Source organism: Martes martes, assembly GCF_963455335.1.
Source record: "Martes martes genome assembly, chromosome: 1".
NCBI lineage: Eukaryota > Metazoa > Chordata > Mammalia > Carnivora > Mustelidae > Martes > Martes martes.
Window position 1 is genome coordinate 115,143,837 of NC_137888.1, and position 12,522 is coordinate 115,156,358.

At 35.9% G+C, this 12,522-nt stretch overlaps 1 protein-coding gene across 2 annotated transcripts in view; it reads right to left on the bottom strand.

The window, feature by feature from the left end:
* ACAP2 (ArfGAP with coiled-coil, ankyrin repeat and PH domains 2) overlaps positions 1-12,522 on the bottom strand; it is a 154,988-nt gene that overhangs the window by 122,223 nt on the left and 20,243 nt on the right. The gene's annotated exons all lie outside the window — the stretch shown is intronic.

Sequence of the window (12,522 nt, forward strand, 5' to 3'; positions counted from 1 at the left end):
CCATGATTTCAACTATAGGGCATTCTGGAAAAGGCAAAACTATGGAGACATTGAGATGATCAGGGATTAAGGGAAAAGGAGGGATGAATTAGAGCACAAACTGTTTTGAGGGCAGTTAAGCTACTCTGCAGGTTACTACGATGGTGGGTGCATGTCATACAATAGTCCAAACCCATAGAATGTACACCACCAAGAGTGAACCCTAATGAAAGCCATGGACTTTTGGTAATAATGATGTGTCAATGCAGGTTCTTCAACTGCAACGAAAATACCATACTTGGAAGCCTGATATAGACATAAGAGGAGATTGTGAGGATACAGGGTAGGGATAACATGGGAATTCTATGTACTTTCCACTCAGGTTGGCTGTGAACCTAAAACTGCTCTAAAAAATACAGCCTACTAAAAAGAACACACACACATTTGCTGATGTCTTTATCATCATTTATAACTGTAAAATCTTTTCAATTGTATGATCATTCAATACCATTGACTGATCAGATTTTTCCACGTATGAAAGACAAAAGTAACTTTTTAAAATTAAGATAGATAGATAGATAGATGTGGGGCACCTGGCTGGCTCATGCGATAGAGCGTAAGACTCTTGATCTTGGGGTTGTGAGCTCAAGCCCCATGTTGGGTGCAGAGATTACTTAAAAAAAAAAAAAATCTTTTAAAAAAGACATACATGGGGCGCCTGGGTGGCTTCAGTAGGCTAAGCATTTGCCTTCAGCTCAGGTCATGATCCCAGGGTCCCAGGATCAAGCCCCGAATGGGGCTCCCTGCTCAGCAGGGAGTCTGCTTCTCCTTCTCCCGCTCCTCCTGTTCATGCTCACTCTCTCTCTCTCTCAAATAAATAAAATCTTTTTTTAAAAAGACATACATACATATATACATATATATGCAAAATAAGTGTATTTTATGAAGCAGTAAATTTTAAAATTCAAGTCACAGAAGGTCAAGTTTCAAGACGAAAAAAAAGTGAAGACAAAATACATGTTGAGCAGTGAGATTTTCACTGACAAAGATCAGTTCATTTGTACAAAAATTCTGCAAATCAAAAAGAAAAGAGCAAATGCATCAACAGAAAGTGAAGTGGGGAACATAAATAGGTAACTTACAGAAGAAACATCAGTGAACAATCAACATGAAAAGATGCCCAACTTCATTAACAATTAAGAAACAAATTTAAAAATCACAATATACCATTTCGTACCGATCAGATTGGAAAAATATTAAAGTCTGACAATACCAAACATAAGAGAAGACATAATACATAGTCTCACACACAGCCAGTGGGAGTGTACATCAATATAACCCCTTTATATAAATCAATTTGGCAATATCTGATAACACTGAAGATGCGTATCCCTTCGAACAGGTAGTTTCACTCCCTAGCTCTCACACTTGTGCAGACATGCACAGGAAATTTCAGAATGACAATACGAACATAGTAGCACTGAGAAAAAAAGGAAACAATTTGAAAGTCTATCCACAGAAGGGACAAATTGAGTAAAGAATTTTCTTAAAATGGACTCCCAAATGCTATGAAAAATGTGAAAAGAAACTAAAAGAACAAGTATCCATTAGGTTGAATCTCACAACTATAAAGCTGGAAGTATAAACATATTCAACAAAAACACTTTCAGATTGCCTGTTATTTGGCAAGCAGCTCTTTCAGCACAAGCTGAGTATATATCTATCATAAAATATAAAAGGAACTTATCCCAACTTATAAAATCAACTTACCCTTAAAGAAATAAATACCAAGATTTCAAATCTTCATCTCCAGCCCATATCTCTCAAAGCTTCAGACTACCTATTGAACACCTCTGCCTGAAAGGACCACGAGTAACTTTAAAAATTGGGCATTATCTTCTCCATCAAATCTGCCCTTCTCTATCTCACTGAGTAGCAACAATATTTCCACACCTGATCAAGACATAAATCTAGACATCATCCTGTACTCCTTCCTTATCCCTCATATCCAAGCAAACACAATGTCCTAACATTCTACCACTTAAATACCTTGATGCTATCCTTCTTCTGACCATTTCCTCTCACCTGAGTTGCAGTAACCACCTTCTAAAAGACTATCCTGCGCCAACGAAGTTAATTGCATTAACACAGTGCAATAAATATGTTTTTAATAAGCAAAAATATTATCAAGTTACACTAACTTCCTGATTAACATCTTTTGATGGCTTTCTACTATCCTCAGTTTAAAAATCCTTTATGTGGGAGCACCTAGGTGGCTCAGTCAGTTAAAGGTCTGCCTTTGTCTCAGGTCATGATCCCGGGGTCCTGGGATCGAGCCCCATGTCAGGATCCCTGCTCATTCTACATTCTCACCTACATTTGGGCCTTTGCACACGCAGCTCTGTGCCAGAGCCCTTTTCTTAAAACTCCTCTTCACCTTGATAATTCCCAAGTTGTCCTTCACCTGTCAGCTTAAACATCACTCCCTTAGGGAAGCCTTACTTGCTGCAGGCAAGACGGTATCTGCTCCCAAGATTAACTTCAGTTGTATCACTTAGTAAACTGCAATTTAAGTGTCCATTTGCTCCATGAAGCAGAGACTGGGTCTTGCTCACCAACAAACTCCAAAACATAGCTTAAAGGCTTAACAGGTTGACCTGTCTTCAAAAAGTGAGAAGTTACAATATCTTGCAATTCGCAATTAACTTGTTCTTCAGTGGTTTCTCAGTCTGCCTAAAACCCATCCTGAAAATTGTTGTTTTTAATAATAATCTGATCAAAGGCATAAATAAGAAGTCCATATAAAAGAATTAATTCTTATAAAAGTGTTTTGTAGAGAATATTACCCCTAAATATGCATAAGTATGGAACTATTCAAATTAATGAGACATTATATAACACAGAGATACTTGCAAATAGACTATTAAGTGAAAAAAGCGTTGGGTAAATTTCTAAAATGGAATTGCTGAAACAAATATTTTATAAGTATAAATATTTTAAGGGTTTTTTGTTGTTGTTATACAATGTCATATTATCTACTCTCCTAGACCCCCACCAAGGCTGTATCAAATTACACTCCCACCAGCTACATATGAGTACCCATCTCTTTATATTCTGGGGATTAACCATCTTAATCTTTATCAATTGAATGATTTAAATTAATGGCATCTCCATGTTCATTTATTTTCCCACTTAATTAATAGAAAATATGAAAGGGATGCCTGGGTGGCTCAGTTGGTTAAGCTTTTGACTTTGGCTCAGGTCATGATCTCAGGGTCCTAGGATCAAGTCCCCGGTCAGGCTTCCCACTCAGTCTGAGTTGTCCCTCTCAGGAGACTGCTTGTCCCTCTCCTCCTGTCCCTCCCCCTGCTCCTGTTCCCTCTCAAATACATAAACAACAAAAATTTTTAAAAAGTAAATATGAAAAAAAATTAGATATATAGGCCATCCATGTTTCTTTTTCAAATGCTTATTTATGATATTAGCCTATTTTCTAAGATAGGTTTGCAATTAAAAAAATTTTTAACAGCTTTACTGAGATAGAATTCAAATACAATACTCATATAAAGTACAAAATTTGAGAGTTTTTAGTATATTCTAAAACCACCACCACAATCTACTTTTAGAATATTCACATCACCCCAAAAAGAACCTCCATACCCATGAGAAGTCAATTCCCATTCCCCATCCGCCTATTCCCAGGCCTAGGTAACCACTAATCTACTTTCAGTCTTAGCAGACTGGACAGTTCTGGACATTTCATACTAATGGAACTGCAAGACATTTTTTTTCCAGTACATTATTCTGAATTTATTTAAATAGCCAAAGAGTATGCTCTTTTGATGACAGGATCAGGAAGAATTTTTATATCAGAGTGTATTTTTGCAGCTCAGAAGTTGATATAGACATTCTCTATAGAGATATAGAGATATGATATAGAAGTTGATATAAATATTTTCAGATACCTGAACTAGGGGTTACGCCTCTGACTTTTATTTTAGATGGAGACTTCTTAACCAAACAAATTCTTGAATCCAGTTATACACAATTTTATTAGGTCTTATCTAGAAAGAATAAAGATCAACAGGGGCACACCCATGATCTAGTAGCATATGTAACTCAGGACAGCCAGAGAGAAGAGATACTCAGGGCAAGGTAAGTGGGAAGGGACACAGAAGTCCATGCTCTGAGAATGCTACTCTCCGCTAATCCCCACATACATGTTCACCAACCCAGGAGTTCCTGTAAGACATTTTTAAGAGCTCTCTAAACACATAGGATTTTTAATTTCTTTCACATATTCCAAATATTTTCCCATATGTCTTTACGGCGTTGGGGGGGGGCAATATTCTTATATAGTCAAATGTATTTTAAGGTTTTGTCTTTGTTATCATGCTCAGAAAGACTCTCCCGTTCCCAAGTATGAACTGCTTGAGAAGCTGAAATAAGGTCTTCCAAGGAACTAGAAACCCATGTGTGTATAAAATCTTCAAATTTTTAATGTTAGCAACTTTTTAAATCAATGTTAACTTCTACATCACAAAAGCCAACACAGTACATGGCAAACAAAATATGTCTATGGACCAAATAAGACCATGCTAACCAATCTGTAACCTCTGCAACAAAAAAAACAAGATTATCAATACAGTTGATCCAACAGACATATAGCCATCAACTAAGATTTGTACTCTGCAAACAGAGTACACAGATTCTATTTAAACATTTCATGGACCACTTTAGAAAACTGTATTATTAACCCACAAAGATAATGCATAACTTCCATAAAATAGAAATACAATGAACCACACTGACCACAATGTAAAGAAAAAATAGCATAAGTAAATTTAAAAATCCCAATCATGGGGCTCCTGGGTGGCTCAGTGGGTTAAAGCCTCTGCCTTCAGCTCAGGTCATGGTCCCAGGGTCCTGGGATCGAGCCCCGCATCTGGCTCAGCGGGGGCCCTGCTTCCTCCTCCCTCTCTCTGTCACCCTCTCTGCCTACTTGTGATCTCTGTCTGTCAAATAAATAAATAAAATCTTTTTTAAAAAAATAAAAATAAAAATAAAAATCCCAATCACTTAGGAATTTTAAAATTTTCTCTCAAATAGTAATGAGTTAAAGAGAAAATCAAAATTATACAGAAACACAGTAATACAGTAAACACAGTAATATGATAAAGAGTAATACGGTAATATAAAAATACTTCACATCAAAATGGTGAAATCCAACAAAAGCTAAACTCAAAGAAAAACGTACACTCTTGAAGAAGTTATACTCAATCTTAGACAAAGTTAGATTTATTTTGTTTCCAAGAAAAGTAGAATTATGAAAACTAAGGCAGATATCAATAAAAATGAAACTGAACAACTCATGAACTAATTTGGGGAGGCAGATAAAAAAATAAATATCATGGGACATGGCCTTAACAAGATAAAAAAAAAAAAAGCATCAGTTAAAAAATAAAGAGTGAGGGGCACCTGGGTGCCTCGGTGGGTTAACCCATAAGTTAACTGTCTGCCTTCGGCTCAGGTCATGATCTCAGGGTCCTGGGATTGAGCTCCGCATCAGGCTATCTGCTCAGCAGGGAGCCTGCCTCCCCCTCTCTCTCTGCCTACTTGTGATCTCTCTCTCTCTCCCTGTCAAATAAATAAATAAAATCTTTAAAAAAGAAAAAATAAAGAGTGAAGAAGACCAAAAATCCACAATATTTTACATGACCCTATACTACACAAATTTGAAAGCATGAAACACATACTGTTTTAGTTTCCCTAGGGTTCCCAAAGCAAATTACCATGAACTATGTGGCTTAAAACAACCAATTTATTTTCTTACAGTTCTAGAGTCTGAAAAAAGGTGTTGGTAGGGCCATGCTTCCTCTGAAACTTGTAGGGGAGGATCCTTCCTTGCCTCTTTCTAGCTTGTGGTGGTAACCATCAATTCTTGGCTTGCAGCTACATCACACTAACCTCTGCCTCAGTCATCACATGGCTGTCTTCTCCCTATGTGTCTATCTTCACATTATCTTCTGTCTTGTTATATGAACAAGGACATTTATCAGTGTTTATATATAGAAAAATTGTGCAAGTAGAATGTTCGCATCCCCACCAACAGTGCACAAGGGTTCCTTTTCCTTCAACATCCTCACCAACACTTGTAGTTTCTTGTGTTTTTTATTTTAGCCATTCTGAGAGGTGTGGGGTGATACAGCTAATCATGGTTTTGATTTCCAAATAAGGTCACATTCTGAGATACTGGAGATTAGTACTTCAACGTATCTTTTAGGAGACCACAATTCAACCCATAACAGATAATTTTTGGTTAGACAAATTACCAAAAAGTGGCAGTCAGAAAGGTCTTAAATAGGTGAATTATGTAGCAACTTCAAGAACAAATAATCTCAAAATCAAATCACACCACAGCATGAAGAAAGAAGCAGGCATTTGGTTTTTCAGGTCTGTCCATTTTAAAAGGCCAGCAAAGGGGCACCTGGTGGCTCAGTAGATTAGTGACTGACTCTTGGTTTCAGCTCAGGTCATGATCTTGGGAGTCATGGGATTGAGCCCTGTGTTGGGCTCCATGATCAGCACAGAGTCCGCTTGGAATCTCTCTAGCCCTCTCCCTCTGCCCTTCCCCTGCTCTCTCTCTCTCTCTAAAGTAAATAAATAAAGAGACACATGGATAGCTCAGTTGGTTCAGCATCTGCCTTCGCCTCAGGTCATGATCCCAGGGTCTTGGGGTTGAGTGTGCATCAGGTTCCTTGCTCAGCAGGGAGTATGCTTCTCCCTCTCCCTGCCACTCCCCCTTCTTGTGCTCTCTGTGTCAAACAAATAGATAAAATCCTTTAAAAAAAAAAAATTAAATCAATAAACAAAATCTTAAAAGTCAGTATAACATTATTACCAAAACCTAAAACAGAACAATTGCTCATTATAACTTATGAATATCAATGTAAAATTATAAGTAAAATATTAACAAATAAGATCCTACTATGTTTTTAAAAATTATAGCCAAATAAAAATTATTTGTGACTGTAATAATATTTAAATATTAAGGGGCACCTGGGTGGCTCAGTGGGTTAAAGCCTCTGCCTTCGGCTCAGGTCATGATCTCAGGGTCCTGGGATTGAGCCCTGCATTGGGCTCTCTGCTCGGCAGGGAGCCTGCTTCCTCCTCTCTCTCTGCCTGCCTCTCTGCCTACTTGTGGTCTCTGTCTGTCAAATAAATAAATAAATAAATCTTAAAAATAAAATAAAATTATTTTAAAAAACCTTTAAAAAAATATTTAAGTATTAAGAAATCCATCATAATCCATAATAAGTCAAAGAAAAGCAAAACGATTCTACTGTAGACTGAACATCTGTATTCCCCCAAAATTCATATGCTCAAACTCTAATCTCCAAAGTGATCATATTTGGAAGTAGGACCTTTGGGAGGTAATTAAGAGTTATAATATGTCACAAGAGTGGAGCTCCCATTATAAGGAGTTCCCTTATAAGGAGATGAAGGGACCACAGTTCTCTCTGTACACAGGGATGAAAGCCCCTATCAAGAACCCAACCATGCTGACACTCTGATCTTGGATTTGCAGTCTCCAGAACTGTGAGAAATAAATGTTTGCTGTTTAAGCTACTCAGTCTATGATATTCTGATATGGCAGCCCAAACTGACTAAGCCGGTCTTAAATTAGAAAAAGTCATTAGACAAAATTAAACATCCATTCCGGATCTAAAACCCTATTAAATAAAAAGTTACTTTTTGGGGCACCTGGGTGGCTCACTGGGTTAAAGCCTCTGACTTCAGCTCAGATCATGATCTCAGGGTCCTGGGATCGAGCCCCGCATCGGGCTCTCTGCTCAGCAGGGAGCCTGCTTTCTCCTCTCCCTCTGCCTGCCTCTCTGCCCACTTGTGATTTCTATCTGTCAAATAAATAAAAAATAAAAAATGTTAAAAAAAGTTACTTTTTTAAGATGATACACATAAACATACAGAAAAGCAAGAAAGCACTATTTGGTAGGACTAGTCCTCCCTCCTTTTTCTTCTCTTATTGAAACAAAATTTAACAATATTTTCCAAAAAAAAACAATATTTTCCAAAATTTTAGGTGTACATTCTCTTTGACCCAATTATGATACTTTGTAGATATTTATGCTACAGATACAACAAGGCATATATAACAGAATTGCACAGGGAAGCTGTTAAAAAATAAATAAAAACAACTTAAAAAATGAAAAACCCATCAGGCAAGTAGTTATTCAAATTATTATTCAATAATTAGTATACTATCATTTAAAGAGTATGTAGCCACTTAAAGAGTAAGGCAGATCTCTACGTCCTGACAAAGAAATAAGGATATCATTGTTAAGTGAAAAAAGGCAAGGTGCAGCGGGCTGAATAGGATCTGAGGTCATTCATGCAAGAAAAATATATATGTTAGCATAAACAAAGCAAAATGTCTGAAAACAAACACTAAGTGCTAGCAGTATGAGTTTATTTTAAATATTTATATTATTTTTCTAATATAAACTGTACAGGGGCACCTGGGTGGCTCCATCGGATAAGCATCTGCCTTAGTCTCAGGTCATGATCCCAGGGTCCTGGGATTGAGCCCCACATCAGGCTCCCTGCTCGGTGAGAAGCCCACTTATCCCACTCCCGCTTCCCTTGCTTGTAGTCCCTCTCTTGCTGTGTCTCTCTCTGTCAAATAAATAAATAAAATCATATATATATACATATATGTATGCATATATATGCATATATATACACAAACAATATACATATATACATAATAAAATAAATATATACATATACATATATATACACTGTACAAAAAACTAAACTTGTACAAAAAAATAAAGCTTCCTAATTTGTTTTAAGACAGAAGAATGAAAAGAGCATTACATACGAAAGTTTAAAGCGCTATGGCAATGTTTAGGTTGACACACAAAAAAAAAATTAGAGAGAAGACAAAGGAGGAAATAAAAAGGCCTTAGCAAGTATACCTCAAAAGCAATGTAAAGACATTCAATTTTTGTGTATTAAAGTAAAACTGATAAAATGGGTATCTTAGGAAATAGTATTAACACACTACAATAACAATACCTGGTAGTACTTGGGCAGGAGTGGGCAGGAACAGTTTATCTAACAGAAACAGGTTATCTAGCAAAGTCCTATAATGAGGCTGCCTAGATGGGAGTTATTGATATGGATCTGAAGTATGACATAATTCTTTTGTTACTAATAAGGGGGATACAAATGTTATCACATCACTTGCCTGGTAAAAACACTTTAGTGGCTATCCATTGCAACTGTAAATGATTTACTTGTTCCAGAGAAACAGAATAAGGAGGAATGGGGTTAGAGATAGTCAGTGGAAAACTGCCTTGCCTAAAAGCATTGGGTTTAAAAAACCAAGGAGAGGCTGTCAGCAGAGCATGGAACTCCTGATCTTCAAGTTGTAAGATAGAGCACCATGGTGGGTATAGAAACTACTTAAAAATAAAATCTTAAAAAATAAAAAATAAAAAATAAGGAGAAGACTAACAATCACTATGCTTTACCTATTTACATACACTAAAGAAGAATTCTGACACTGTTAGAGCAGTAATCCTTAAGTAAAGGTTCAGATCACAATCACCTAAAAAGGCTTTTCAAACTATCTCTGCCCCCAAAGCTCTGATTCAGTGGGTCTGGATGTGAGCCCAAGCAAAGTTATTGTGGAAAAAGCTTCCAGGTCATTCTGATGTGCACCTCTGGTTAAAAATTGCTTATCTGACTACATGGATAGCTTCCCAAATTATCAATGGAACATTAAAATAAAAAGAAAACATTCTTAATACAGAGGACAAAGGCCTTGACACTAAGTCATATGTTAACTTACTTTCTTAGAATCAAACGCTACCTTCTAACATTGTCATCTTTTTACTTCAATGACTAGTACCAGCACCTGTGACCAGAACGCAGCTGCTGGATTCAAATCAAAAGAGATGCCATTGTTTATATCTCTTGGAATCACAGTAAAGCAGTACTAGTAATGCATTAATGCTGTATTCATAGGGAAGATTACACATAATTTACACAATAGCTGATTGATAAGCAAGAAATCTCCACAAAAGCATTCTACAACTGTGAGTGGTGGTTTGAATTAAAGTTTTGTAATTTGTACAGAATTTTTCTATTGTCATAGCTAGCATTCTGCCATACTTAAAAGATGGCAGTTTTTAAATAAATACTGTAAAGAACAAGTTTATTTCTTGTTTAGGATATTATCTAATATCCTAAAATGTTGGATTCTTCTCAAGAGATTCAGAAACATGATTTTTGCTAATTCTTTTTCTAAGCAATATTTAGAAATAAGTTTCTGTAAAAAAAAAGAAGTTTCTTTGATATAGATTTTGACACTATATATAAAGAACTCCTCTGTAACATAAAAAAAGTTTTCAATAGCAGACAACTTTTACATGCAAATTAACCCTTCTAGTTAATTTTTCAAGTCAAAAAATGAAATGTTGGTGGTTATGACTTTTTAACCTCTTATGAAACAAAACACACATACCCATCACCTAGTTTCAACAACTGGCGATATGCCTATTCTTTTTTCATATAGTCCTATCCCTTTCCTGTTGAGGTACTTCAAAGCAAATCCCAAATGTTGTATTTTATTGATCTTTAACAGATAAGGAATTTTTAATGGGATCTCTTCACCATTATTACACATAACAATAATTCCTTCAAATATCTCATACCGATTTCATGCTTGACTTTCCCAGATCGTCTCAAAAATGTATTTTTTACAGTTTTGTTCAAGGCTTTCTCATTTTGTACCAAATTGTGATAATACTAAAATACTTTGCCTCAAAAGTTAATGTTATATATACTATCCAAATCTGAACATATCACATCTCCTTTAAGAGATGTGTTCCTATGATGATCCACCAAAGTATTTAACATAACAGAAAATCTCGCATGATTTGGCCCTCATCCAAATCAAGGCCTCAGAGATGACTAAGACCCCTCCTAGCTCCATAATAATCCAGTATTTTCTTAATGGTTAATTCATCCCAGTGAGAGATCATGGATTAAAAGAATCAAAAATGTATAGTGAGCTACAGGTTATGAAAAACCAAGCCACTGCATAAAATTTAATTAGATGCTAGGGGAAAAAAAGTTACTTATACAAGGCATTACTGGCACACTTGCAAAAATCTAAATATATAATTACTATTAGCGTTATAAATGTGGCTATGAGGAAGAATGTCCTTATTTTTAGGAGATGCATGCCAAACTTTGAAATGATTTAAAAAAATGCACATGCTATATATATATATATATATATATATACACACACACACACACACACATATACACACACACACACACACATGCATGTGCATGTGTAAGACACACAGAGCAAATAAATATGCCAAAATATTAACAACTGATGAATTTAGATGAAGGTTAGATAGGTGTTCATTGTATGATCTCTTCAACTCTTAAGTTTGAATAATTTTTAAGTAAAAAGCTGTGGGGGTGTTTGATATTCACAAATCGAACATAATATATCACATCAACAAGAGAAATGATAAAAACTATATGATCATTTCAATAGATGCAGAAAAAGCATTTGACAAAATACAATACCCACTCATGATAAAAACCCTCAACAAAGCAGATTTAGAAGGAACATATCTCAATATAATAAAGCCCATATATAACAAACCCATAGCTAACATCATACTCAATGGGGAAAAACTGATTTTCCCTAAGATCAGAACAAGACAAGAATGTCCACTCTCACCACTTTTTTCAACATGGTACTGGAAGTCCTGGCCACAGCACCCAGACAAGAAATAAGAGCACATGGGTGGCTCAGTTGGTTAACTATCCGACTCTGATTTTGGCTCAAGTAATGATCTCAGAGCATGAGACTAAGCCCTGTACAAGGCTCCAAACTAGAGCGTGGAGCCTCTTAAGATTCTCTCTCTCCTTCTCCTTCTGCCCCTCCCCGACTTGCTCTTTGTTCTCTCACAGATAAATAAATAAATAAATAAATAAAGGCATCCAAATTGTAAGGAAGAAGTAAAATTTTCACTATGTGCAGGGGACATGATACTGTATATAGAAAAGCCTGAACACCACCAAAAAAATTACAATAAATGTATTCGATAAGGTTGCAGGATACAAAAATCAATGTACAGAAATCAGTCCAATTTCTATACACTAATAATGAAGCAGGAGAAACAGAAATTAAGAAAATAATCCCACGTACAACTGCACCAAAAGTAATAAAATACCTAGGAATAAACTAAACCAACGAGGTGAAAGACTTGTACTCTGAAAACTGTAACAGACATTGATGAAAGAAATTAAAGATCACAAAGAAAAACAGAAAGATATCCCATGCTCATGGATTAAAAAAAGAACAAATATTGTTAAAATATCCATACAACCCAAAACAATCTACAGATTCCATGGCATCTCTAACGAAGTAACAAGAGCATTTTTCACACAACTAAAACAACAATCTTAAAATTTTTATGGAACCAC